Source organism: Pipra filicauda, unplaced genomic scaffold (genome assembly GCF_003945595.2).
Source record: "Pipra filicauda isolate LSUMZ 115617 unplaced genomic scaffold, ASM394559v2 scaffold132_size2486313_pilon, whole genome shotgun sequence".
Taxonomy (NCBI): domain Eukaryota; kingdom Metazoa; phylum Chordata; class Aves; order Passeriformes; family Pipridae; genus Pipra; species Pipra filicauda.
This window is the reverse complement of record NW_024103796.1, coordinates 903,042-927,411: the sequence shown is the minus strand read 5'-3', so window position 1 is coordinate 927,411 and position 24,370 is coordinate 903,042. Positions and strand designations below refer to the sequence as shown.

Here is a 24,370-nt window from a genome sequence, read left to right as displayed (position 1 = left end):
TGGGAGCCTTGAAGCAAGACAAATAAGACTACTCTGTCCACACAAGGCAGAGCAAAAACATGCAGATGACAAGTTGGAAGCTTTTCTTCTTGACCTTGGGGAGGAAGCACCAAGCTCCTTTCAGCTTTGCACTGGTTTTCAGTTTTCACAATAGGTCATTCGCATCACAAAATCCTCCTGTGGGAACCCCATCAAGCAGCGCCTCATTCCTTGTGGCTCTGGAGATGGGAGAGGAAGCTGTCACCAGTGTCATTGCAGAGGCTGCTGATGGGAGAGCCTGTGACACCACGTCCAGGAAAGCCTTCCCATGATATGGCAAGAGGAATAGCAGCCTCAGGAAAAAAAGACTGTCTGTCCTCCTCCTTCCCTCACTCATAGGACTAAGCTTTGGAATATGTAATGAGAAATTATGGTATATGCCCAAATGCTAGTAAAGGAATGCTGAGTTGAATAAATTAAATTTGCCTTTGGTTTCCACCTGCAAACCCTGCAGTTGTTCCTGCCTCTTATGTAGTAAGGAGGATGATTTAGTCTAGTCCTGGAGATTTCCTCCTACTGGTAATAACATTGCTGCTCCAAGAGGATGCAAATGTTAAAGCCAGGTGCTGTCATGGACAGAAAGGAATGGCCTGCTCAAGAAGGACTATCCAATCTGGATACCTGGAGCTGGACTTTGCATGTGTTGGTGACTGGTTTGGTGTGGCTGTACTCAGCAATGAGAGAACTGAGCAAGTCAACTTTGTGCTGAAGGAAGTTTTTTCCCAGCGTACAAGTAAACCTACAACAAATTGCAGCTACTGGATGAATTGCTAATGCTAAAGATGTTCTGACACTGTGTCCAGAAGTCCAGCTTGCAGATTATTACAGGGTTGCAATTTTCTCAGCAGTTACAAAATGAAGATGAAATTTTAGCTGTCTTGAACGTGGGATTATTCAGAAGCATCTGGGAGTCTAAAGCTCAATAGATACTTAGGTCATATGCACAACATTTATCAAGATGGCATCAAGTGATGACAGGTATTATCAAGAATTGGGAGATGAGGCTGAATTTTTATGCTGCATATTCCAGAAAGATTCAGTGATTGCCACCACTCATGCATTGAGTTCAGTCTAAGGTAGCCAAATCCTGCCTTTTGTCCTCACCCTAGAGCCTCTTGAAGAAGACCTGTACACCCTGGAGACTTCCTGCAGGGTGGGGCTGGATGGAGGTGACCTGGAAGAGGCCACTGACCAGCATTACAAGTGCTGCATCTGCACCATGCTCTGGCTCATAGAAATCCAGCAGTGAGCAAGATGTGTTGGAGCCTGGATTTGGCTACTGGTAGGCCTCTTGATGGCAAAGCCCTTTCACAGGTAATTGCAAATCAGAAAAGCGAGAGAATTTAGTTGTCTCTGAAGGAGACAGCATTCAATGCTGTCATTCTGTCTAGGTCCCTTTTTCTGTGCAAATTGTGCATTTTTTTTCCAATGGGCAGAGATGATATCTAATTTTGAGTGGCTTATTGCCATCTTTGTTAGCTTGGAATAAAATTTAGACTTCTAGAAGGTAATAGCCAATAAATATCATTATCTTTTTCACAGGAATAAAGTACTTAAAAGTATGAGGAAGATATACAGAGATTAAACCAAAGGAATGAATGACTGGAAGCAAAAAAATATTAAAAAAACAGTATGTACCAATGCTCAGATGTGTTGGCTCATTTGTCAGAACCAGTGGTTCTCTGATATGAAAATGTCACATTGAAGGGTTTGTAAATCACTTTTTAAAGGGTCTGTTTCTTCCCTGTTATGGTGAACAGAACACAATGTAAACATCACCTCGTGTCAAAAGATTAAAATACATGGTCACTTGAAGAGCTCATCATTTCTTTGTATCATCATCATAGGAGCAATAAAAAGAAGAGAGATAGGAGTACAGGTGAATAGAAAAGAAAATGGTTTACACATGTCAAAAAAAGACTGACAAACAATGGGCAAATGCTGAGAAGTGATCAGACCAACAGCTGAGGAGACTGAACTGCCTTCCCACTTGAGATGAAGATCCCACCACAGAGCCAGTGGGGATGCCAACATGGCTGCTACCCTTGATAAATTACCTTAGTGACTCTAGAAATAAAGTTTCGGCTTCCTTCAGCTGGCTCACCTACCAGGAGACCACACTGCTGCAGGCACTCACACACACAATTATGATGTGTGTAACAGGAAAAAATGCTTGTTGAAAAGAGCTCTTGCTGAATTTGACACTTCAGCTGGGGCATTTCTTCTGCTGCTGTAAGGAGATGAATTCCTTGTATGCTAGGTTATTATTTTTAATATTCTTCAGGAGGTGAATTATTCAGTATTAGGAAATGTAAACTACTGATCAGGTTTGCAGGTCTGAGTCCTCTTCATAGCGATAATATTCTTTGAAATATGCTGTAGGGAGGTGCTCACCCACCGAATGCTGTGTCTAATCTAAAATGGTCTATGCTAACACTTCCTGTAGCTTGAAAACAAAATGAGGAGGGGAAAAAAAAACAAGACCAAGGGGAGAAACAAGAAAGAAGGAGAAAACCATAGGAGAGATTTGGTTGTTTCGCTAATGAACATTTGAATTGCTATTTTTCCTGATCACTTTTTGAGAGAAAAAAAAAATATCTCTTGCTTATTTTTAATATGTCTTATTGTCTCAGAAACCTATGCTGAGGATTCAGATATCTGTTCTGCAGGGCAAATGTTCTATAAAATACAAATGATGATGTCCATGTGGCAGCAGAGGTTAAGCCCAAACCTATTAAAATCAATAAAAAACTCCTGGTGTTTTCAATGGGCTTTGAATCAGCACAAAGTGATGCAGAACTATGGAGCCTCTGCTCCTGGTCCAGGTCTACCACAGGATTCTGAAGTGACCTCACCAACTAATTCACGCTTTATGCCTCAGTTTCCCTGCTTTCTCGAGTCTGCTAAAGTTGCTGCCCAAAGGTATAATAAGGCTTAATGGCTCATAAGGTGATTGAAAGATATTAGAAAGTGCTATGGGACTGAAGGTTTTCCTGCTACCCAGCAAATATTTCCTTTTATGAGTGTTTAAGATATGAGGAGCTGGTGAACACAAGTGTTAATTACAGGTTCCCATGGATTAGGTTTTCTCTTGTGGGTCTACTTTGAACTTCATTCCCATGTTTATTTAGCTGTGAGTATGTGTGTGCATGGCCCTGCATGTAGCAAAGGGCCAGAAGGGCCGAGCCCCTCCCTGAGGAAGCTCTGACAGAGGATCTGTGCAAATGTGCTTCCTCTTCCTTTCACTCCCCAACCTTAAGGTCAGAGGATCTGGAAAATCCTCCTCCACCCTGTGACTTGATCTGATGATTGTAAGAGAACTGCGGTTCCCCGTGCCTTCCGCTCCCCACCCTTCCCTCTCACAGCCCAGTAACCCTTTAAAGCCTTCTCCAGATTGATGCCTAGTGATCCTGAGCACTGGGGAGGGACGTGGGGGAGTTGGCTGCTTGTGTTTTCACTGGCCGACTGGCTCTGGGTTATCCCAGGTGGAAGGCTGTTTCTGTGACCCTCATGGGCCAAGGGCAACATGTGAAAATTATGTCTTAAAGTTTTTCAAGGGCATTGCTTCCTGTTCTCAGTCAGATGAGACAAGCCTGGAAAATGCATCCATTATTAACTCAATTGGGAAGAGTTAACTGCTTTTTTATTTACTTCTTTTTTTCATTCTAAATCTCAGATTTTTGGATTCAGGTTTGCCAAGTCAGGAATTCCTGCCTTTGGCTTCCAGCTCCCCTGTGGCATGAGGGACTCTCACAGTGGCTAGTGCTGGTGGCTGGCACAGACAGGAGCATCAGGGCTGCGAGTTTCAGGCCTCCTATTTTGGGTGGAACACTCCCATCAAGGTACTTTCCCACAGTTGCTGGCACTGCCCTTAAGCAGCTGCTTTGAGGACTATTAGAAAAGCCTTCAGGGGCCCCTAGATGGAAATCACAGGAAAAGGGACAGCTGGCTGGAGCTGTGACTCCATGCCCACAACATTTGCCCAAGATGGATGCCACACAAAACCATGAACAACCTCTTCCGAGCATCCCTCAGCTCCAACAAAGCAGCACACTTCTACACCATCTGCCTCTCTGCCAGCAGCATTTCAGCCCAGGGAAGGTGAAAGCCATGGTGCCCCATGCTATAGCCACCCCTACTTTTGGGAAACCTTGTGCCTTCTTTGGGATGGAGACTTCTGACAAAAAAAAGCCAAAATAACAATGGCAATTGGAGTTGTTTTCATATGCCTTCTGGCTCCTGAGCCTCTTAGTCATCGTGGGCTTCTCTCTAGCCATGTCAAAGCCAGAAAGTGACTTTTTGCGTCCAGTGGAAGGTACCATTTGCACCAAGAAGAGCTGAGGTGCTGAGGCAGGCACACCAGCTGCAGGCAGACAGTGAAAGGGTGAGACCGGGCCACCCACCACCTGCACTGCATTTCAAAGTGGAGACTGTCTCCCTCAAGGAGTAGCCATAGGCTTGCTGAGGAGAGCGAGACTGACCCACAGCCCAGTGTGCCCCTTTCTGCCACCCAAAGCCGAGTGCTCTTGGGTGCCATGAGGGCTTTGGATGGCAAATACCCCAGCACTTGGCCTTGGCTGACGTTTTTAATGTAGCACCCAGATTCCCAACAGCTGGAAGGCAGTAGCCACAGCAGACCCAGTCCACCACAACCCATTTGGGCCTTCTCACCCTCTTCTCTGGATGAGTGGGCTCACGTCCCTGCCTGTCTGCAGGAAGAGGCCTCATGGCAGTGGTGTGATCACAGGCTGCCAGTTTAGGTCACAGGTTCACCTCTGTCGGGCCGCCAGCTGGGGTGGCTCTTCCTGCATGCCTGCCCTTCTGGGAGCTGGGGATGCTGGAAGGGACACTGGAGATGGGATGACTTGGCGTGTCTGATGACAGCCTTTGCAGCTCCTTGGTTCATTTCAGCAAGCAAAGGACCTGTCCCCTCTAGGATGGGACAAGGAAGGTGGCAGTGTCTCACCTGCTGCTCCTATTTGTGGGTGGACAGTCTAACCTGCACTTTCCAGAGATGCTAAATGCACTCCCAAACTCTAACAATACACACACAAACCTGATTATTTTGTATTATTCTAAATGATTTTTAGGGAATCATTTGTTAGCATTTGTGGCTTTTGTACACAGTCGGACATTTCTGGTGCCTTGCATAGACTTCATCTCCTTAAAAAGAGCCAAAGGTGCTCCCCAAAGGGCAAATTCAGTGTGTTTCTCCATTTCTCTGTTCAGTCTAGACCAAGCAAACATTTTAGGTTCTATCAGTGTTTGTGGTCTGCAACTAAAAAAGCTGAGATGGATACAGGTTAGTCTAGTTCTTCTGTAGAGTGATTTATTACGGACAGGCAGGCCAGGGGCAACTGATTAAGTACTTTCTAATATTAGCAATGACCCAGGTGAATTACAGAGATGCCCGTGTAGTTATGCCTCTTTGAAAGGGCTTTTAGTAAACATACACATGAATAAAGCATCTTGAGTTTAAAGAACGCAAAGTGTCTTGGGTCTTATTCCTCTCCATTTACTCTTCTATAGTGAAGTGAAAGATGAAACTATACTGGGCTTCAGCTTGGGGAAAGCCACAGGTGTTTATATCCTGCAACTAACATTTCTGGGTGCCTACACTAGCATTTGTAGAGGTAATCACAAAATGAGTTATGTGAGGGCCACAGACCTGACTATAAATATATTCACAAATATCACCTTTCCTGAAGCACCTGTCACAATGTAGTTGTGACCTGGTTAGGGTTCCTGTGATGTCTTGAAGTGAAATGGTAAATAAAATAGTGATAATGATGTTTTCTCCTTTCCTTTTACACAGTGTTATTGCTGGGGTGTTCTGGTTTAGTGGGTCTAATCAGCAAACTTCCAGAGTTGCTACTGAATGAAAAGGATTTGGAAGAGAGCATGGTTTGTCATTTGTGAATCCCATCTACTTTAAAACAGGGCATGGGTTTCTTGAAATTTTGTAAGAAACATAACTTGTGTTTTTTACAATAGTAATGAATTCTGTGCAGTGCAAAAGGTCATATAAAAAGCAGTAGGAGGACAGGATGCTGGGATAAAACACTGAGCAGATTTACTTCCTAAATTAACATATTTTCTCTTTTTATTTTTTTTTCTACTCTCCCTGGGACTTTGTGGAATAACAGCATTTTGTGCTAGACAAAGGAAATGAAAGAGCATTAAGTGCAGGTATACTGCAAATGTGGTAGGCAAAATACTGGGACATTTCTGAAGAAAAACAACAAAAGAACCCAACAAGGAATGTGGATTTAAGTGGAAACATGCAATTCAGCTTATCAGGAACTTTACATTTTATCTATTGGTAGATGCATTGGGAAGGTATTAAGGTATATGTAAAAGTTGTCAAATATGGTTAACAATGAAGTAATTTAATTTATGAGAAACTCGTGCATCTATCCATGCAAATACAAAGTAGGGTTAATATGCCTGGTTACAGCTTTCCTGATTCTGAAGAGACTGGACCAAATTCTTCTCTACCACAGTTTCATCACAGTCTTCAGACATTTATTAAGCTCATATTTGCCTGGTATATGTGCCTGAAAATGCGAGCTCCAATAGCACTTCAATCCAACAGAGTATGAAAGTTTGGTTTAATAAATGTAAGGGTTATAAATTCAAATGTCCAAAATGCGTGCAAGAAGTTTTAAAGACTAGTTTTGCACACTGCAGCAGCTAATGGTTTGCTTGTACAAGGTGTTTGACATCTATCTATGGCAAGGCATAAATCATGACATAGACTTTGAAAATCTTGCAAAGTTCACGAGAAATGTCCATACACATTTGTCACTTTGCTTTACTAGCTAGGCCCTTCTGCCTGATCCAAGGTCTCGGGAGGACTCTGCATTCAGCTGCCCCAGGCCGAGAGGATCACTGGGACAGGCTGACAGTAAGACTCATCCACTTGGTTGTAGGAGTAACTTATCTCACCATCCCGCAGTACTTTTGGGCTGATGCAAGAGGGTTAGTGCCATTCCTTGCCTTTCCCTGTCCTTCCACATGCCAAGAAGATGGAAAAAGTGCAGGCCTGGCATCCCTGCCCACTCATCTCTTTGTCTCCTTCGCCATGGGAGTGTTTCTAATTTCTTGCTTTGCTGACACACTTGCTGGGCACACCCATTCACCCTCAGGTTCCTGAGGGATAAAAGGAAGATCAAGTTACCTGTTTTCTATTTCTGGCAAGAGTTTCAGAGCCCTTTCCTGTCCTGAGTCCCCAGGATCCTGAAGGACTCTCTAAGGATAAGCTCTTGCAGAAAAGAGGAAGTAAAGATTCCCATAACGGCAGCATTCCTTCCTCTATCTCTCTGAATCTCTCTACATGCAACCTCTGGATTTTCATCTGCAAAATGGAAAAAGATAAGCTTTTCCTCATTTTTGTTTCCCACAGGCACTGGAAGAAGTGGCCTAGGAGGTATAAAGAGGATAAATATAAATATTTAAGGAAATAAAGATTAAAAAAAAAAAGATAAAAAGCTGCAAGCCAGAGAAGACTACAGGGGAAAAAAAAGGAAAAAAAGTATTAAATGACAAAGAGTAAATATGAGGAAGGTATGAAAAATTAATCATAAGCCCAAGTATTTGCATAGCTGAGGCTTCCACTTCCACAGTAATATGTACTTCCTAGATTGACAAAACTGTGCAGGAGCATTTTGTCTTCAGAAAAACTAATTTCACACATAACCTGTTGAAAGGATCACAGAAACCCAGTCTTCTACTAAATGTGCTGGAAAAGCTATAACCAAGTTACAGTTCTAGGGGACAAGGAGAAAAAGTCAATACAGCATGGTGCACTACAGCATGCTTCCACATTCTGCCTGGGATTGCCCCCCAAATACCTCCTACAGGGATAATTTAGAACTTTTGAGGTCTATGACCAGTGCATACAAATTGTATCCTCCTTTGCTTTTTCTTTATCACCTTCCTCCTAACCTTCCTCTTAGTTCTTTGGGTCAAAAGGGCATCACTTCCTGTCTGCTTCCTAAAACCTTCGTCTTTTTTATTTTGAAACAAGAATGAGCTGAAAACTAATTTTATTTTGCAGACAACTGGGTACGAAAACATTTAAAATAAATAGGAACAGAATTTGAGGGCTTTTATAAAGGAAAAAAAATTCAAACAAAGTAGTTCTCTCAGAACACTTGTAAAAAAAGACACAGATGTGAAAAAAATCTATATGTGAATATAAAATAAAATCCAGACCTATAAATCCTATTTTTTTTTGTAAAGCCAGATATTTTGATATATCCTCAAAATATGGAAACAATAGACTTGGAAAAGTGAAAAATAAGGTGCAAATACAGCATCATAGTCCTGAAAAAAACCAATGGAAAGAACAAAGTGAATGAGGATTTGCAGAAGCCAAAAAAGTGCTGACAGGACTTGAAGAGAGCAAATAAAATGATCCTACCTAGGAAAAGGTAGTCTCTGCATCGTAACTGGAAAAGAAAATTAGAGAAATAACACTTTAAAAGATGATCTGTTATCTTTATCAAGAATTTCCTTGCTAAATTCTGACCCTAAAGCCACAGTAAATGTAAAGAGTAAATAATAGTAAATAATTTCTGTGGCCGGTCATCAAGCTACTTAAAAGGATGTTTGTTTATTTTCTATAAATCAGCGAGTAAGGCCACTTTGAAGTTTCCAGACAGTAACACTACATACACTCCCTTGCAGTGTGTGTGTTGTGAAAGATTTAAAAAAATGTAAAAGTGAACTGCTAAACATAAAATTCATCCCAATGAATTATTTAAGTTAATCAATTTAACATAAACAGCATAAACTGGGGGGTTTTTTCCTCACTATTTTGAGGAAGAACAATTCTTATTCTCTCTAGCAGATTAATCCTCATTCTTGGTGAATTTTGATGTTCAAAATACAGGCTCTCTCAAAAATCCCAAGTATGTATCTGACAGAATACAGGGGTTTGGTTGTTACCCGATTTTCTTCTTCACCATTTTAAGACAGGTAAGATGTTATGTATGCAGGTACGGACTCTGATTCTTCAATGCGTTTGGTTTGCAATACATAAAATGTCAACTGTCAAAATATCAGAAAGAAAATGTGACAACAGTTTTCATTTTGTTTGCAGAAATTTCATCAGTGCCATTGACCAAAAGTTAAAAAAAAAAAAAAAGTGTTTTAATTAGGAATCAAAGCAAGGTCTTCATGAAACTTCTTAAGCAATCATGACAGCCAAAACCAAACACTTCTAAACTTTTTTCAGTTCATATCTTACAGACCAATAATTTTTAGCAACCCCTAATGTTGCTAAGGTTGGACCAAGTAATGCACTTTAATCTCATATAGTTGCACAATCAGTACAGAGCAACCCTGTACATAAGCATCAATTAGTGAACACATAGAATATCCTTTGGGTGTACAAGCCCAGAAACTGCTACATTTGAGGGTATAACTCCTGATTTAGGGTATTTGTATATATAGTGTTAAATATAGCTGAACACAGTTTCAATCCTCTCCTCTCCTCGAATGTGCCATTTGCTTTACAGCTCTTCAGAGCAGATATTTTTCATGCTGCATTCAAGGAAGCTGGAGATAATGAAATGTCTTTTATTTCCTTTTCGTCTTTGATATTTTTCTCTTCTAAACCCTGGAAGAATTCCATCCTCAGCTCACAGACAGATGACTCCTTGTCATCTCAAGATGGATGAATCGGTGTAAGACTTGCTTGAAGTCACTCAAATAGCAAATACCTGTTACAGAGTGACAGTGTGATTGATACCTTACCTGCAGAGTTTGCCTACCCCTTTCAAAGCAATTTCATTGAAAAAAACAGATAATGCCAGAAGCCCTAGCTTAAACAACCGGGGCTCTACCTTCTCAAATATATATTTTCCAGACAGATGACCTCCATTTTTCTCCAGATCCAAGAAGACTGACAATGCAAATCACTGCAAGATAATATTCCCCAAAAGATATATAAAACATGTGCACTGTTCAGCAAAGATCTTAAAACAGCTAAGTTCTCCATTCCTGAAGCAAAGGAGCATTATCAATAGCTGGTCATCACTTCCCAGAACCCTTGCCATGAGACTCAGAACATCTCAGTTCCCTGTTTCTTGCCACTAAACAATTATGCAGAACTTTGAAGAGAGGTGATAAAACAACAAGCATCTTGGAAAAAAGACACTATCTTTATTTCCTTATGGAAATTAAACAATTTTGTGAGCAGAAAAACTCATTGAAAAGGACCAAAATGGTATAATTCCAGATTTGTCTTGTGCCCAGATGTCTCTAAACCGGCAGACCTACCTTAAAAGACACTGGCAAAGCTGCAGTGAGGAAAGACAGAGGTGATTCTTGCTGGGAGAAAGACAGGCATCATAGAAGTTGCTGTTTCCTCTACTATACTACACATCCTTGAGGGCATCTGTTTTTAGATGATTAAATTAATCTTCTGCCTGTGACTCATTTTTGTTTCTTCAGAAACATAAACTCCCTTTACAGCTGCTCTGCTCAACTAGGGAAAGTATTAGGCCCCAAAGGAAGGTTTTTGCTATGGGAGAGAAATGGAGACTGTGGAACTTGAAGAGGCAGATGCAGCCCTGCACTAAATATGACTTAGACCCTTGATATAATGATGTAGCAGTTGAGTGTATGGGGGTCTTGCAGACCCATGCTAATTGGGGAAGCACAGGGAAGAGGAAGGAAACCCTATCAGCATCATGGTAAATGCCCAGCTTGGTTACCTCCCACAGGAGACAAAAGCCATGATTCTGACTTCACTGTTTTCAGAATTATGCAGAGTACTCATCTTTTTTATGTATCTTTACTTCAATAAAATCCTCATAGAAACACATACATTATCTTTTTTAATTTAATCAAATTATGAAACAGTTTTTCTGGAGTGAAGAAATAATTGTTTGGAATCACTTATAATCAGGTTTAAACAAACAAACAAATCTGTAAATGCAGGCTCTGAAATAGCTGTTAAACATTCAAGGGCTGTTCTTTACCTTCAGTAAAAAGTCTTTCACTAGAGCTGTCCACTTCCACAGAGCCCAGGTTCCCTTGTGACACTAGCAAGCAATAACTTTGTGATAAAAATCTGCTAACACAAATCACTTGAAACCAACCACTTATGCATCTCATAAGTACCCTTTTACTAATTCTAGTTTGCATACATTAAGGTTTCCACTTGTCCTAAAGAAGCAATGAGTTTACAGCCTTATGCACACAGGTAAGTGGGGAAATTAGTTCAGAAAAACACTGGTTCACCATTTCTGCCTGGCTGTGCAACAGGAAAACCCTCTGGAGACTGAAACAAGCTGTTCACTGAGCTACTTGTTTATATTTTTTTTCCCCTCTATAGAACTCAGCTGAAACTGTCTTATCTAATATAGCTGATCCGAAGTGTAACTAATAAATTAGGGTAAAATACACATTTCTATGAGTCTTCACCTTGTTTTTAGTAAAAGTTTTTCTTGTTAAGATCTCATGTGTAATTTTACAGTGATGCCCTCAAGGAAAGAAGACTCCTGCAGCCTCTAGGGGAAGGTATTGAACAGTTTGCACTGCTTTTGAGGTTAATCCAGAGAGCAGAACAGAGTTATCTGAACTTTCTGAAATGTGGTTTCATGAGGCTCTGATAGGTAAACCAAGATTATCAAAACAACCAGAAGGACCAAAGGAGAAAGATACAATGAAGGAGAAGCAGATTAAAGACTGTAAAGTGATCTATGTTTAACTGGCACAACACTGGTCCCCAAGACAGTTCAGTCTTTCTTAATAGCCTCTTGTGTGGGTTGGACAAGAAAGGAATTTGTATCTCTGTGGAGTTGTGCAAAAACCCAAATTGTTCCAGAAATCAAGAGACAGTGAAGTCTGGCTTCATATGGCTTTACCTATTTTGACTGGTTTTTTTGGTGTCTAATAAGTGCAAAATCCAATTGACTCTAATCACATGATATAGCTTATCATCATGTGGACTCACTGGTATCTGTGACTTGTTGAGTTCAGTTATACTTCCTCCTGATTGTAGCATTAACAGGGTCTTCTTCCTAAGAGCTAATTTTCACGGGATTTTTATGGAGCTTAAAGTAATGTTATTCTCTGCCCAGCCTGTAGGTGTGTCTGGGCAATCCCAGACACGCCTACAGGCTGGGCAGAGAAGTGGTTGAGAACAGTCCTGCGGAGAAGGACTTGGGGGTGATGGTTGATGAAAAACTCACCATGAGCCGTCAGGGTGTGCTCGCAGCCCAGAAGGCCAACCAAATCCTGGGCTGCATCCAAAGGAACGTGGACAGCAGGTCGAGGGAGGTGAATCTCCCCCTCTACTCTCCTCTTGTGAGACCCTGCCTGGAGTACTGCATCCAGCTCTGGTGCCCCTAACATAAGGACATGGAATCGTTGGAGTAAGTCCAGAGGAGGTCCGTGAAGTTGATAAGGGGACTGGAGCATCACCCCTATGAAGACAGGCTGAGAAAGTTGGGGCTGTTCAGTCTGGAAAAGAGAAGGTTGCATAGCAACGTTCCAGTATCTGAAGGAGGCCCACAGGGAAGCCAGAGAGGGACTCTCTGTGAGGAACTGTAGTGGTAGGACGAGGGGGAATGGCTTCAAACTGAAAGAGTGTAAGTTTAGATTAGATGTTAGGAAAAAATTCTTTACTGTGAGAATGGTGAGGCACTGGAACAGGTTGCCCAGAGAGATTGTGAATGCCACATTGCTAGAAGTGTCCAAGACCAGGTTAGATGAGGCTTTAGGCATCCTGGTCTAGTGGGATGTGTCCCTCTCCACGGCAGGGGGTCTGGAAATACATAATCTTTAAGGTCCCTTCCAAACCAAATCATTTTGTGATTCTATGATTCTAATGTTGGTTGGACCACTGAGACCATTTGTCAGCTTGGCTGAAATGGGAAGCCTGGGTTACCTGCTATCAGGGACAACTGACAGATATCATGAAAACACATCAAAATGTGCAAATCTACAGCCACACAGACATAGGTTCTCTCACTTGCGCTTGCAGTGTGTGATCTCAAAAGAGTCATGTTTCTAAAAAATGGATTCAAGCTATTTCTGTCTCTTTGGTATTAGAAAGCCAATATTTATTTCTGAAACACCAACAAGGCTCTGAAATTGTTCATAATTAGCCTAATGAAAATTCAAAGTAACACCAATGATTTCAGTAGTATTCTGTTAATTTAGACATGAGGGAGCCTGAGTAGAACAGGAATTGGAATCAAATCCATTAACCACAAAAGCAGGATGTTCTAACACAATCATAAATGTTTGCTATATGCAAAACTATAGTTCCCACTGCTAACTGTAATCTTGTGAATTGCTTAGAAAAAAACCCCTCTTGCTAATCTACAGTGTCATTGTACCAATTTTAAACACGGGGTTTTTTTAGGGACCATTCCTTGCTACATGCTAGCCTAGTGCTAATTACTTATTATTAAAGACATAATTTTTATAGAAATAAAGTCCAAGCAAGAACATTATAATACAAATAAGTATGATAAATAAAATAAATGTTAAATTGATGTATACTTCAGTTTGGTAATCAGCGAGGGCACAAATTTTGAATCATGAATTTTGCTGGCTACATCCTTATTTTGTTCTTCATGCTAATTATTTCCTACAAGTCAAATTTATTCTGTTTGATTTTTCTATTTAACACAGAAAGAAAGATAACTAAGACAACAAAATATATACATTACCAGAAAAGGTGGAGAGAAAATAAAAGACTGATAACTGTAGGAAACTTAACTCAGCAGATCTCATCCATGCAGAAGTAGGAGTTTTGTTCTGTATTATTTGAAAGGTAAATTTTAAAACATCTACTTACTCTTTGCTATGTATTTCAACAAATTGTCTGAAACCTTTGTATATTTTTAAAAGTTTCTGCCTTTTTGCATTATTTTTAGCTTGGCAGCCCTGTGGATCATTTATAATTTTACATACACGAACTTCAGTTACAATGAATAATCAGTTTGTTTTCAGATCTTCCCTGTCTACTAGACCACAGAAAATTCTCTTCCATTGTAACCACCATCATGCCTTTTTGTTATTGCTAGGCAAGCACCTCTAAATGATCCAAACAAGAAACATACGTATGTACACCTGCATTTATATGTGTGAAGGGTTATAAAACAGGCTTCCAACATACAGAGGAACAGTACAATGGTAAAAGCCTACACTGATTGCTCAAGAACACAGTCCATTAACATTAAGAAGATTTTCAAGTCCTGTTCCTTTATTTTATTGTAAGTATTGACTTTTAGAATTAATTAAGACTGGAACTCAGATCAAAGGCCTTTACTAATTTCCTTATTTATTACTTGGAGTTAAGAAATTCCCTGTACAATTCCCACAAGGATGCAGACAGAGTCTGGACAGACAGACAAGTGAAAAGTGGGAGCTAATGAATATTGCTCCAGTGTCAGACAGGTAAAGCACTCCCCCCTTCCTGTTAATTCAGTCAAAACAATGAAGAGAAAAACCCAACCCAGTCTTGTCTTGTTTGGCTTAGACATGAACCCTTGATAAGACTTTGGAAAACAAGAAACTTTGTAATAGGTTTTAGCTACCTTTGGCTGACAAAATCATATGTCATAAAAATGTAAAAATAGAGGTACACTTCTGCAACCAATGTACATTCAACTTGATATGAACACTGAGATAAAGAATAATATAACATTTTTACTTGAATATTACATACTTTACATTTCTCTACAGAAAGGATATCCCAGCAGGAAGGAGAAAGGTGGAGCACAATCTCTGTAGCATTTCTTGTTCTGCATTGTACAAAACTTTGTAGGGACACAGGAAGAGGATACGGAAGTTTCTACAGGAAAACAGAGAAAAGTTCAAACATAAACAGAATCCAAAAATTTACCAACACTTTATAACATTTCCTTTTTCTCTTTAAATGTTTAAAGCAAGTTACATTACAACATAGTTTACTACATATTTCTATGTGTATGTATTTTTACAATTACTCTTGCAATAATATCTCAAAGTAATTTTTAACATGAATTGTGCAAGCTATATTAAAGCAATGTATGCAATAATCTATTTGGTACAGCATCCTCCTTTTAACAGAATAAGCAAGTGTTGGACTAACAAGTTTATACTACTCTCTATATAGGACTTTGAAGAAACTTGGTATTTAACCGAAGTCCCCCTGAAGGCCATTTCCACAACAGACCCTTGACTGGAACCCACCAAAAAGAAACTTGACATAACCTCAACCCCTTTTATACAAGGATGTAAGATCTTGCTTCAACAAAGCTTAAGAATGTGCTTAAATCTGGTGTTGCAGGCAGCTGAAACAAGCATGAGAGGGTTATATCTGAAGACCTGTCCTTTCACCTGGAGCAGCCACGCTCCACTGGGTGGTGCCAATGGTGGGATACATCTGTGTTAGCTGTTACCATAGATTTGTCTGTAAAGGAAACTTCCCTATCCAACCATCCAGGAGTCGTTCTGGCAGTCACACTCGCACCATCTGAGCTGAGACCAAGGCACCTTCGGAGCTACACACCCCACACTCACACAGTCAGACCAGGTTTCCTTACCAGCTCGACCAGGTTTCCCATAGATGTCCATGTCTCTCAGACATCCCAATACCTAAAATAATTTAATCGAGGAGCAATAACTAAATAAGAAAAAAACAGCTTGAGCTCTTGCCTCCAAGGAAGGACTCCAAAAAAAGGAACCCCATGGCTTTTATTCCCTTACAGCCTAAATGCAGGAAAATCTGGGGGTCATTGGCTCCTGCCGTATCTCTGAGTGTCTGGTCCCCTGGCTGGCGCCACAGATCCCCAGGCCCTTTGTTATTCAAAGGGTCGGCAGTCCTCGCCACCCAGAGCTCAACCTGCAGCTCCCACTGCAGCTAGCAACTCCCACAGAGCTACCTGCATTAAATGCATTCTTTGACATGTAATTGCTTGAATATATGTTGTATTAAGCACAACATAAGAGCTCATGGTTAGCTCTTAAGAATTTGTTTAGTAAGTACGGACTTAGGCTTGTGTTATGGCCTTTTGCTAAGTCTGGCTGTAAAGGAGCCTACAGTTTGTATCAAAAACGCTTTCCGTGTAAATGTGGCATCTCTCTATAAAATCAGTCAGGAACATGAAACAACAGCCAAGGCAATATTCATACAACCGTAGTTTTGGCTGCGCATCATCAATTCTCTTATAACCGCAACTACTACTAGTATGTGATGAAAGGGTAGCAGATGGGCTAATGGGTATCAGCTTTTCAACGTGATATTTGAGGTACAGGCAGGACAACAGTCATGATCTAATATATAGCAAGCCAGTAAATGAAAGATGTATGAACTGGGAATTTTTGGAGGAACAAGATGAAGTTTGCATTGCAAGCCTACATTACTAGAGTTTGTAGAAGGACCAAAATGTTGTCACTTTTAAATGACTTAGACATGAGTATGTCTACACTGAAAACCTTCCATACTTGCAATTCAAATGTATAGTAAATAAAATCTGAATAAAATCTCCTTATAGACAGCTGAAAAGTGATTCCACATTTCAGCTGTATAGAAGGCAGAATATGAATCAAAGATGTTTTCCAACTCTAAGCATCTAATTAGGGGGACTGGGTTAGCTGGAGACACTTCCCAGAATCCCTGTTTAGTCAGCGGGGAGAAGCGAGCACCTCCAGATCATTTATAACAAGGTCTTAACTCACATGCCTTGAGTTGTTTTCTGAAATCTCTTTTCATTACAATTCAAGCAAAATGATTGCACATGCACATGTAAGATAAAGGTATTAAGATACATTCATTTTTAAACTTTTTTGTGTAATGTGACTTAGAAAAAGGATTTTCTAGCAAGCAGAAGGCAGGTACAATTATGCTAATAGCAGTCATTTCCAATAAGAAGCACATAATCTGTGTACTCTATGGTTTGCACCAATGACGGGTTAAGAGGTTAGTTTTGACTTCAGAAAACCAAAGATATTTTGAAGATTTGCTTTTCCAAAGTGTCTTTTATATGAGATTTATAATTATGGCTATGAAATATAAGAACAGGAGGGGCTTTAAGAAAACATCTATTATTTTATTAGAAAATACACATCACCAAGAACATGCATAATTAACTTTGAAATACAAACACAAAAATACAATAATTGGAACATCCTAATCAAATACACAGTAATTAGAAGAGAAAAAATATTGTCATTTGCACCTATCTGAAAATTGCTAAGTAGAGCTGTGTCCCAAAGTGTATGTCATACTGGGAAACATAAAAACTATAAGGTCACATGTTGAAGATAAAATCTGTGCTATTTCATTCATCATTTAAAAATCTTAGAATTAGTGTAGGCTGAAGAGAAGTGGTAGTGAGTTGTGCTGCATTTGACCAAAAGCATTTGAGAAGAGTAAAAACAGTTTAAGAGTGTTCAGATGCTATGGTGGTATTTGGCAGTAGAATTACCCTGGATCCATTCTATTTAGAGATTAGATTAGGCTAAAATAGACAGATGGGAGACACGGGCAAAAAAAAAAAAAGACCAATAAAATATAACTTAAATTCTAGCTCAGGCCTTTAAGTAATTAGCCTGGAAAAGAAATTGCAGTAGAACAGATTGGACGATTTAAGAGAAGCCTGGTGACCTCTGAAATAGTTAATCTTTGCAGTTAGATTAAACCTCATGATTATTCAATGGTTCTTGGAATCCTCTTTCCCTGTTTTCATGGGTTGCTCCTTTAGGTGCTCTAGACTCCTTCAACCCACAGTGGCACAACATTCCTTAAATGACAAAAAAATCATAGGCAATCACGCTGCACACAGGATGTAATTCCTTATAAATCTTTCACTAAGAAGGCAAACCTAATGAAAGTGTACACGCAATGATGCTTTTACTTGAAACATGTTGGGTCATGTGCTTTCTTCCACAACACACAGGGAAAGCAAAACATTCAGGAAAGCGAAATGTGCCAGAGGAAGAGGAGTGTAAAAGCAGTCATTTCCCCCAAACACTCCTTCCTGATAAAGCATCACAGCCTTCCGGGGGTGCATAGGGGAGAAAAGGAAAACCTTGGGGTCTCTGAAACATCATTCTCTTAAGACTGAGGGCAGATTTCTAACTGCAACCCAGCAGTAATCCTCATTCACAGACTGTCACGAGGGACTAGAACATGTTCCCTGAGGGGAAAAAAGGTCCCAGGAAAAATAGAAGAGCCTCCCTCTTCCTTGCCAATGTCCTACGGTCTGCACACTATACATGTTTCGTGGTGTGAAGAAACACTTAACCCTTCTGACTGTAACAGGAAACATTTTAGGTTAAAATTTGCAGAATTTCTTTGTTCTAGAAAATGTGACATGAGGTTTTGAACCTTTTAATGATGACATGCAATTGTTTTTCCCACTAATCTGAACCAACTTTGACCAAGAGGTTTCTCAAGAGCAAACACAGTTCTGTTGATGTCTTGCCATCACCTCTTCTAAACCTCACAATTTTACTCTAGATAGTTCAGCAAAAAGCTCAGGAAGAAATCTTGCTTGTGGGGAAACACTGTGCAGTGTGGTCCCTTGAGGTTTAGAGTCAGTGTTACATCCTGGAGGTAGTGCTGTACAGTATTGTACACTGCACTTTTCTTGCCAGTGAAGCTGCCTGTGTGATGAGATACTGAGTACCTGACCACTTTTTGAGTGGTATGGATCCCCAAGGACTTTTTGCAATGATTAGGTTGCTTGGCTCTAAAGCCCGTGCTTGTCCAGCAACAGGAAAGTGTGAAAGAGAAAAGCCAAACCTGCTAGAGGAACATTCATCAGTATTGATGCAACATTTGCAAGATATTTAAATAACATGTCAGGAAGGGCAGCCAAGAATCCTACACAAATTAGGCTGTCATTCCAACTCAGGTAATTATTTTCTATTTACCCAGTTTCCAATGTTCCCTAGAAATCCTACTGTAACCTGTTAGGTGGTTATTCAAGGTAAAATTTCTAGAAAGTAAGAGAGAAGAATGGTTACAAGTGATTCTTCCACAGAATCTACTGTGTTAGTTGTCATAAAGGCAGACACAAATCTGAAGCCTCTTTGCTGCAGAGACCGTAATTTAGAAAGAAATAAAAAATGTTTAGAGAGGAGGAAACAATGTATACATTCATTAAATATATTCACAATTAAAATGTTAAATGAAACAAGTTATTTCCAACTGCTTTCAACTTTGTTCTTGATAATTACACATGATTATAAGCATCTATGTGCATTTAAGGAAAATTGTATACTGCAAAGTGACAGTGCAATTATATAATTTAATTTAATAATTTAATTACAGAGGGTCTCAAGGCTCAGAGTGAAATTACGCTAAAACCTAGACCAACATTGATATGAGTCTCAGCCTGAAGAGCTTTAAACAGAGATCTGGAGGAGAGCAAATCTACCTTTATTTCTCTGTTTCCTCCTTTTAGATTGTTAAATTACAGCAGCACATGAGATTTATGAACAGTTTAAAAATGCAGTAGAAACAATCTGAAGAGACAGACAAAGCCTGGTTTCTTAATTGATGTAATCTAATAAAAATGAGGCAGAATTATAGTCACTATTCTTAGGAATGCTTTGGGGCAGTTTTTTCAGCAAAAGGAGAGGTTTATAAATACAGGCTCTTCTACAAACTGCACTGTCCATAGGTAAACAGGACACAGAGACATCCTGGGTGAGTGTTTGTTCAAGGATTGCCTGAACCCACCAGATGATAACTTCCAGCAGCAGTAACCTGATTTACTGGTCGAAGGGGAGCTGTCTCAGTTACATTTAGTCCTTTATGAGCGCAACAGCTGTTGTCTGGACCAACTCTGAGCAAGGAACAACAATTTCCAAAGCTAAACCCTCAGATCTTCACAGCTTGAAGACAGAACTAAGGCTTTACAGTTAACAGTTGCAATTATTATATGTGCTGACGAATCGATGTGAATTGAGACAGAGAAGTTGACTACTGACTCTACTAAAAACATAACTACCATTTTTATGACCATGTCAACAAAGAGGTTTTTCTGAGTGGAATTGTTTTTGCAGAAGAAAAAAGCTCCTACACAATAAAAACATGCAATTTTCCTCATTCACTGTCTTGTATTTTTGCATCAGATAATTCTTAGGGATAACTATAAGTGTAGATTAATTCAGCCAGGCAGATATCGTAGATGAGAGTGTTTCAGCAATCATCCCATAAAGAACAGTGTTTTTATCAAGACAGTTTCCAAAAATAGTTTCCCAATGACATCCATATTGCTAGGATCAGTAGCCCTGGTCGAAAGTTCCCATTTTCTTCCAGTCCCTGCAGAGATTTCTGAATTATTTGTGTATCCAACACATCCTGGTGGCTTCATTCCATTAAACAAGTTCTGCACTTTTTAATCCAGCTTTCACAGGGTAATATGAAGACACCTAATCCAGAGGTCATCCAACTTCCAGCATGGCAGTTTTATTTAGGTTTCTATCTCACTATAACAAAAAAAGAGCTGCTGCTGTAAAAACAAAACAAAACAAAAAAGTAAAAAAAAAAAAATCTAGTGCTGTAAACCAAGACACAGCACAGGAAATTAAAGAAAAATTTTGTTAACATTTTTAAAGGCATAATGTTATTTACTTTTTTGTAGAAGAAAATAAGTTGTACTGGTTTTGAGAGTTTATTCTCTCAGATCTCCACATCAGTAACTGGTCAAGGCAACTCTGGAATATCTCTGCTTTGCCTCTTGGTCAAGTGAAAGATAAATATAGAAGATGAATGCCCAATTGTCAGTCCAACATTGCATTTTGGTACTGTAAAAGTTTCTCTGACTGTTTTGCTTTTACAAAACTGGGTCTTCAGTTGTAGTTCCCAAACAAAGATTGATTCCTGCATCCCACTGACTTACAGCAAAGACTTCATCCACTATGCATTTTAATCTAGGAAATGTACTATCTCACATTCAACATTTTATTGCTTCTTTATTTCGGAAACACAAAAAGAGGATTTAGCAGACCTCAGATCTGCATTCTGAAATTCAGAATGACTTCTAAAAGGGAATGATTTAAGAAAAATAACAAAATGACATTATTTGGTGTGCTGATAACATGTTATTCTCGCTCCCCCATGGCATGTTGGAAGACAAGAAGGAAGAAACTTGAAGGACTTCCACAAGAGACTGAATTTGCTCGTATTCAGTTGTTCAGATGCTATTGACTGCTGCTTAGTGGCCAACTGTGACAATCTCTTTAGCTTCATCAAAACATACTTTTGTTCCCAATGACATTGCAAGCAACAACCCAATAGTGATAAAAAATTATCATCGCTTCTGTGTCATTGCATGTCAAGAACATTCTTAACTGCGGTTATTGTGCTGGGATGATAAATCTCATGACTATTAAAAGAAAAAGCAGTATTGATTTTGAAGTATTATTCATTGAACGTCACTGATGTACTACGCAGACAGAAGATAATGTCACTCATTCTGAGGATTTCCAAATAAAGTGTGAGAAATAGCACAATGTAGACATATGAGACACAAGAAAAGACAAAACTGATGTAAACTACAAATACTGGAAATGTGTCCCTTTTAGTAAATCCAAACCAACAGTTTAGATCTGTGGTCTGCAGCTTGAGGGTCAAAACCTAAATCCCAATCAGCAAACTACCACTGGTCTGTCTCTTGAGCTATGACGTGGAGCTGGAAGATACAGCTTGGATTTTACTGTATGTGATAGGACAAGGGGTAATGGTTTTAAACTAAAACAGGACAGTTTCAGATTAGATACAAGGAGGATAGTTTTTACAGTGACAGTGGTGAGGCACTGGCACAGGTTGCCCAGAGTGGTGATAGATGCTCATCCCTGCAAACATTGAAGTTCAGGTTGGACAGGGCTCTGAGCAACCAAATCTAGTTGAAGATGTCCGTGCTTATTGCAAGGGGGTGGGACAGGATGACCTTAAAAGTCCCTTCCAACCCCAACCATTCTATGATTCTATGATTTGAGTGCCTCGTGACTTTTAATATGTTATTTCCCTCAACTTAAGGTGTTGGCCATGTTGCACTGCTCATGTACTTTGCTATCTATGTGAGGTCCAGCTCGGAAAACGGCCAGTGCATCCAGTGAGCTACTGCACTGCTCCAACCCCTCAGACCCCAATGACTCCAACCAGATGCTCCCCTCCACCATGACCTCAGCTCCAGCACGGTGGGAAAAGGCAACTGTCTCTCCAGGGGCCAGCGCCTCGTAAGGGGTGCCGAAGCATCCCTCCGGTGTCCACCGGGGAAATGCGGGTCCGTTTTGTCCCAAGCAGCTGGGGCGGCCGACGGGAAGCTCCTCCCAGGGGTGTAGCACAGGAAGAGGTGGCGGTCGGGGGAGCCGTGGTGCTCCCTGCGAGCCGGCGGAGTTACCGCTGCCTGTGTTACTATGCGTGTGTCTTATGTTACAGCCATGCTGCACATCGACGGCCAGAGCGAGGGGCGCGGGGAGGAAAAGGCTGTTTACACAGACTGCAAACCGCCCGGGGAATAGTGCGGGAGAGGAAGTGAGCCGGGCCGCTGTCTGACTGCCCCGGCTTCCTGCTCGCTCCCTCACACGGGCAGGCGCTCACACACACACACACACACACACACACACACGCACCGGCCCAAGGGACAAAAAAAAGAGAGAGAGAAAAAAGGGGAAAAAATCAGGATCTCATTACTAGAACAACAGAGCGTCTGCAGAAGACTGTCAGCATGGAGAACCGGGGGATTTTACCCAGCTCCCTCTAAACTACCAGGAGAGAGCGGAAAAGTCCCTCAGCCGCTGGGTAGGTACAAGTGCTGCTGCGCCCGCCCCGGCTCCCGCAAAGTTTCGGGGGGCTGCGGGGAGGGGAAGGGGGAGCGGCGGCTGCCGCGGGGGCCGGCGCCCCGCTCGCTGGTGGGAGCGCGGCGGGGACACCGCGGGGCACACCGCGGGCTGGAGGTGAGCAGCGCCGGGAGCAGCGCGGGGAGGGGGCTCGGAGCCCCGCTCGGAGCCGGGGAGCCCAGGGGTCCTCCCCCGGGGTCGGGCCCGGCCACAGCGGCGGTAACGGGGCAGGGGGCGGCGGTCAGGGGGGCGGGACGCCGGAGGAGGCTCCCGCCGCCTCGGGGGCCCCCCGCCCCAGTGGAAAGTTGCCCCGGGGGCCCTGCCGCCCCCCGGGAGCTGCGGGTGAAGGTGAGAGGACGGAGCGTATGGGGGGCGAGGGGAGGGCCGCGGGAGAAGGGCCCGGGGTGCGAGGAGGGGCAGGGCCGGGATGGGGGCGCCGCGGGTCTGGGGGAGCCCCGGGAGTCCGCGCCGCCCCGCAGCCCCTCGGCGGTGCCGGGTCATGCCGTGCCCCCCTCCCCGGCCGTGCCCGGCCGGCGGTGCCGCGGGACTGCCCCGTCCCGGCAGCTCCCCGGTAACGGCGCTGGGGCGGCGGGGGCCGCCTGGGTGCCTGTCACGGCGGCGGGGGCGTCGCGGGGTCCCCGGCGGCGCTGCGAGGCTGAGCGGGGCCGGGGAGGGCGTGGGGGGAGGGAAGGGAAGGCCCCTGCAGAAACTGCAGAAGGGGCTTTAAAAAGGGAAAAAAAAAAAAAAAAGTGTCGGGAGAGTTTCTGGCTTGTCTGGAAACAGCAAGACTAATTGCCATGCGCTTCCGGTTTGAAACTGGCAGCAGACAACATCTTGAAAATGAGTCACTGCAGCTCACAAAGAAACTCTGTGGTTTTCTCCCTCTCAGGTTTATGTATTTGCTCCTTTTTACAGTTTCCTTTGTAGTCTTCTGCCTTCTCCCCGGCCCTTCCCCCCTCGGCTTTCCTTAGCCACCTCCTGCCCCGTAGACCCCCTTGGCCGACGTGGATAGTTTCCACGACCAACTAAAAAAAAAAAAAACAAACCAAAACAAAAAAATGTTTGTAAGGGAAGGAAAAAATAGAGACAGAGAGAAAGGGAGAGAAAGTGGAGAGTTGTTGTTGGATCTGGCTTTACTGAAGGTTAGAGGGACTCTGATGCTGCAGGGGGAAAAAGTTCCCTGAATTTTCCACTGGCTGCAGGAAGAGAGCCCATTTAGTCATGGCTAAGTAATGTCTGCACACACACCAACTAATCTCATTAGGAGTTTCCGTTCCCTAACACAGGAGGGTTTTGTGAAGCCCTGTCAGCCTTTCTAACGTTGCAGTTGAAAGGGAGACAAGTTACATCTTTATTTACTTACGTTTGTAGTGCTAAGACAATTTTATACAATGCAGCATCTTTTCGGTCATGAGAACTCCAACTTCAGAAGTCAATGGTTACATTTAATTTCTAGCAGAAAGTCGTGGTTTATCTCATATTTTGCTCATATAGACTTTTCAATTATTTTGGATTAATGTAATTT

General features: G+C 41.8%; 1 protein-coding gene across 3 annotated transcripts in view; it reads left to right on the top strand.

Moving 5' to 3' along the window:
- The first annotated feature begins 22,390 nt into the window (after window positions 1-22,390).
- ELK3 (ETS transcription factor ELK3) overlaps window positions 22,391-24,370 on the top strand; it is a 38,153-nt gene continuing 36,173 nt past the window's right edge. Inside the window, exon 1 of one of the 3 annotated variants that reach the window (XM_027732211.2) lies at window positions 22,391-22,807. The gene's annotated coding sequence lies outside the window, so the exon portion shown is untranslated. Of the gene's footprint in view, window positions 22,808-22,938; window positions 22,963-23,105; window positions 23,194-24,370 lie in introns of those variants that run through there. The other 2 variants (XM_039378220.1, XM_039378219.1) reach the window with 2 other exon arrangements.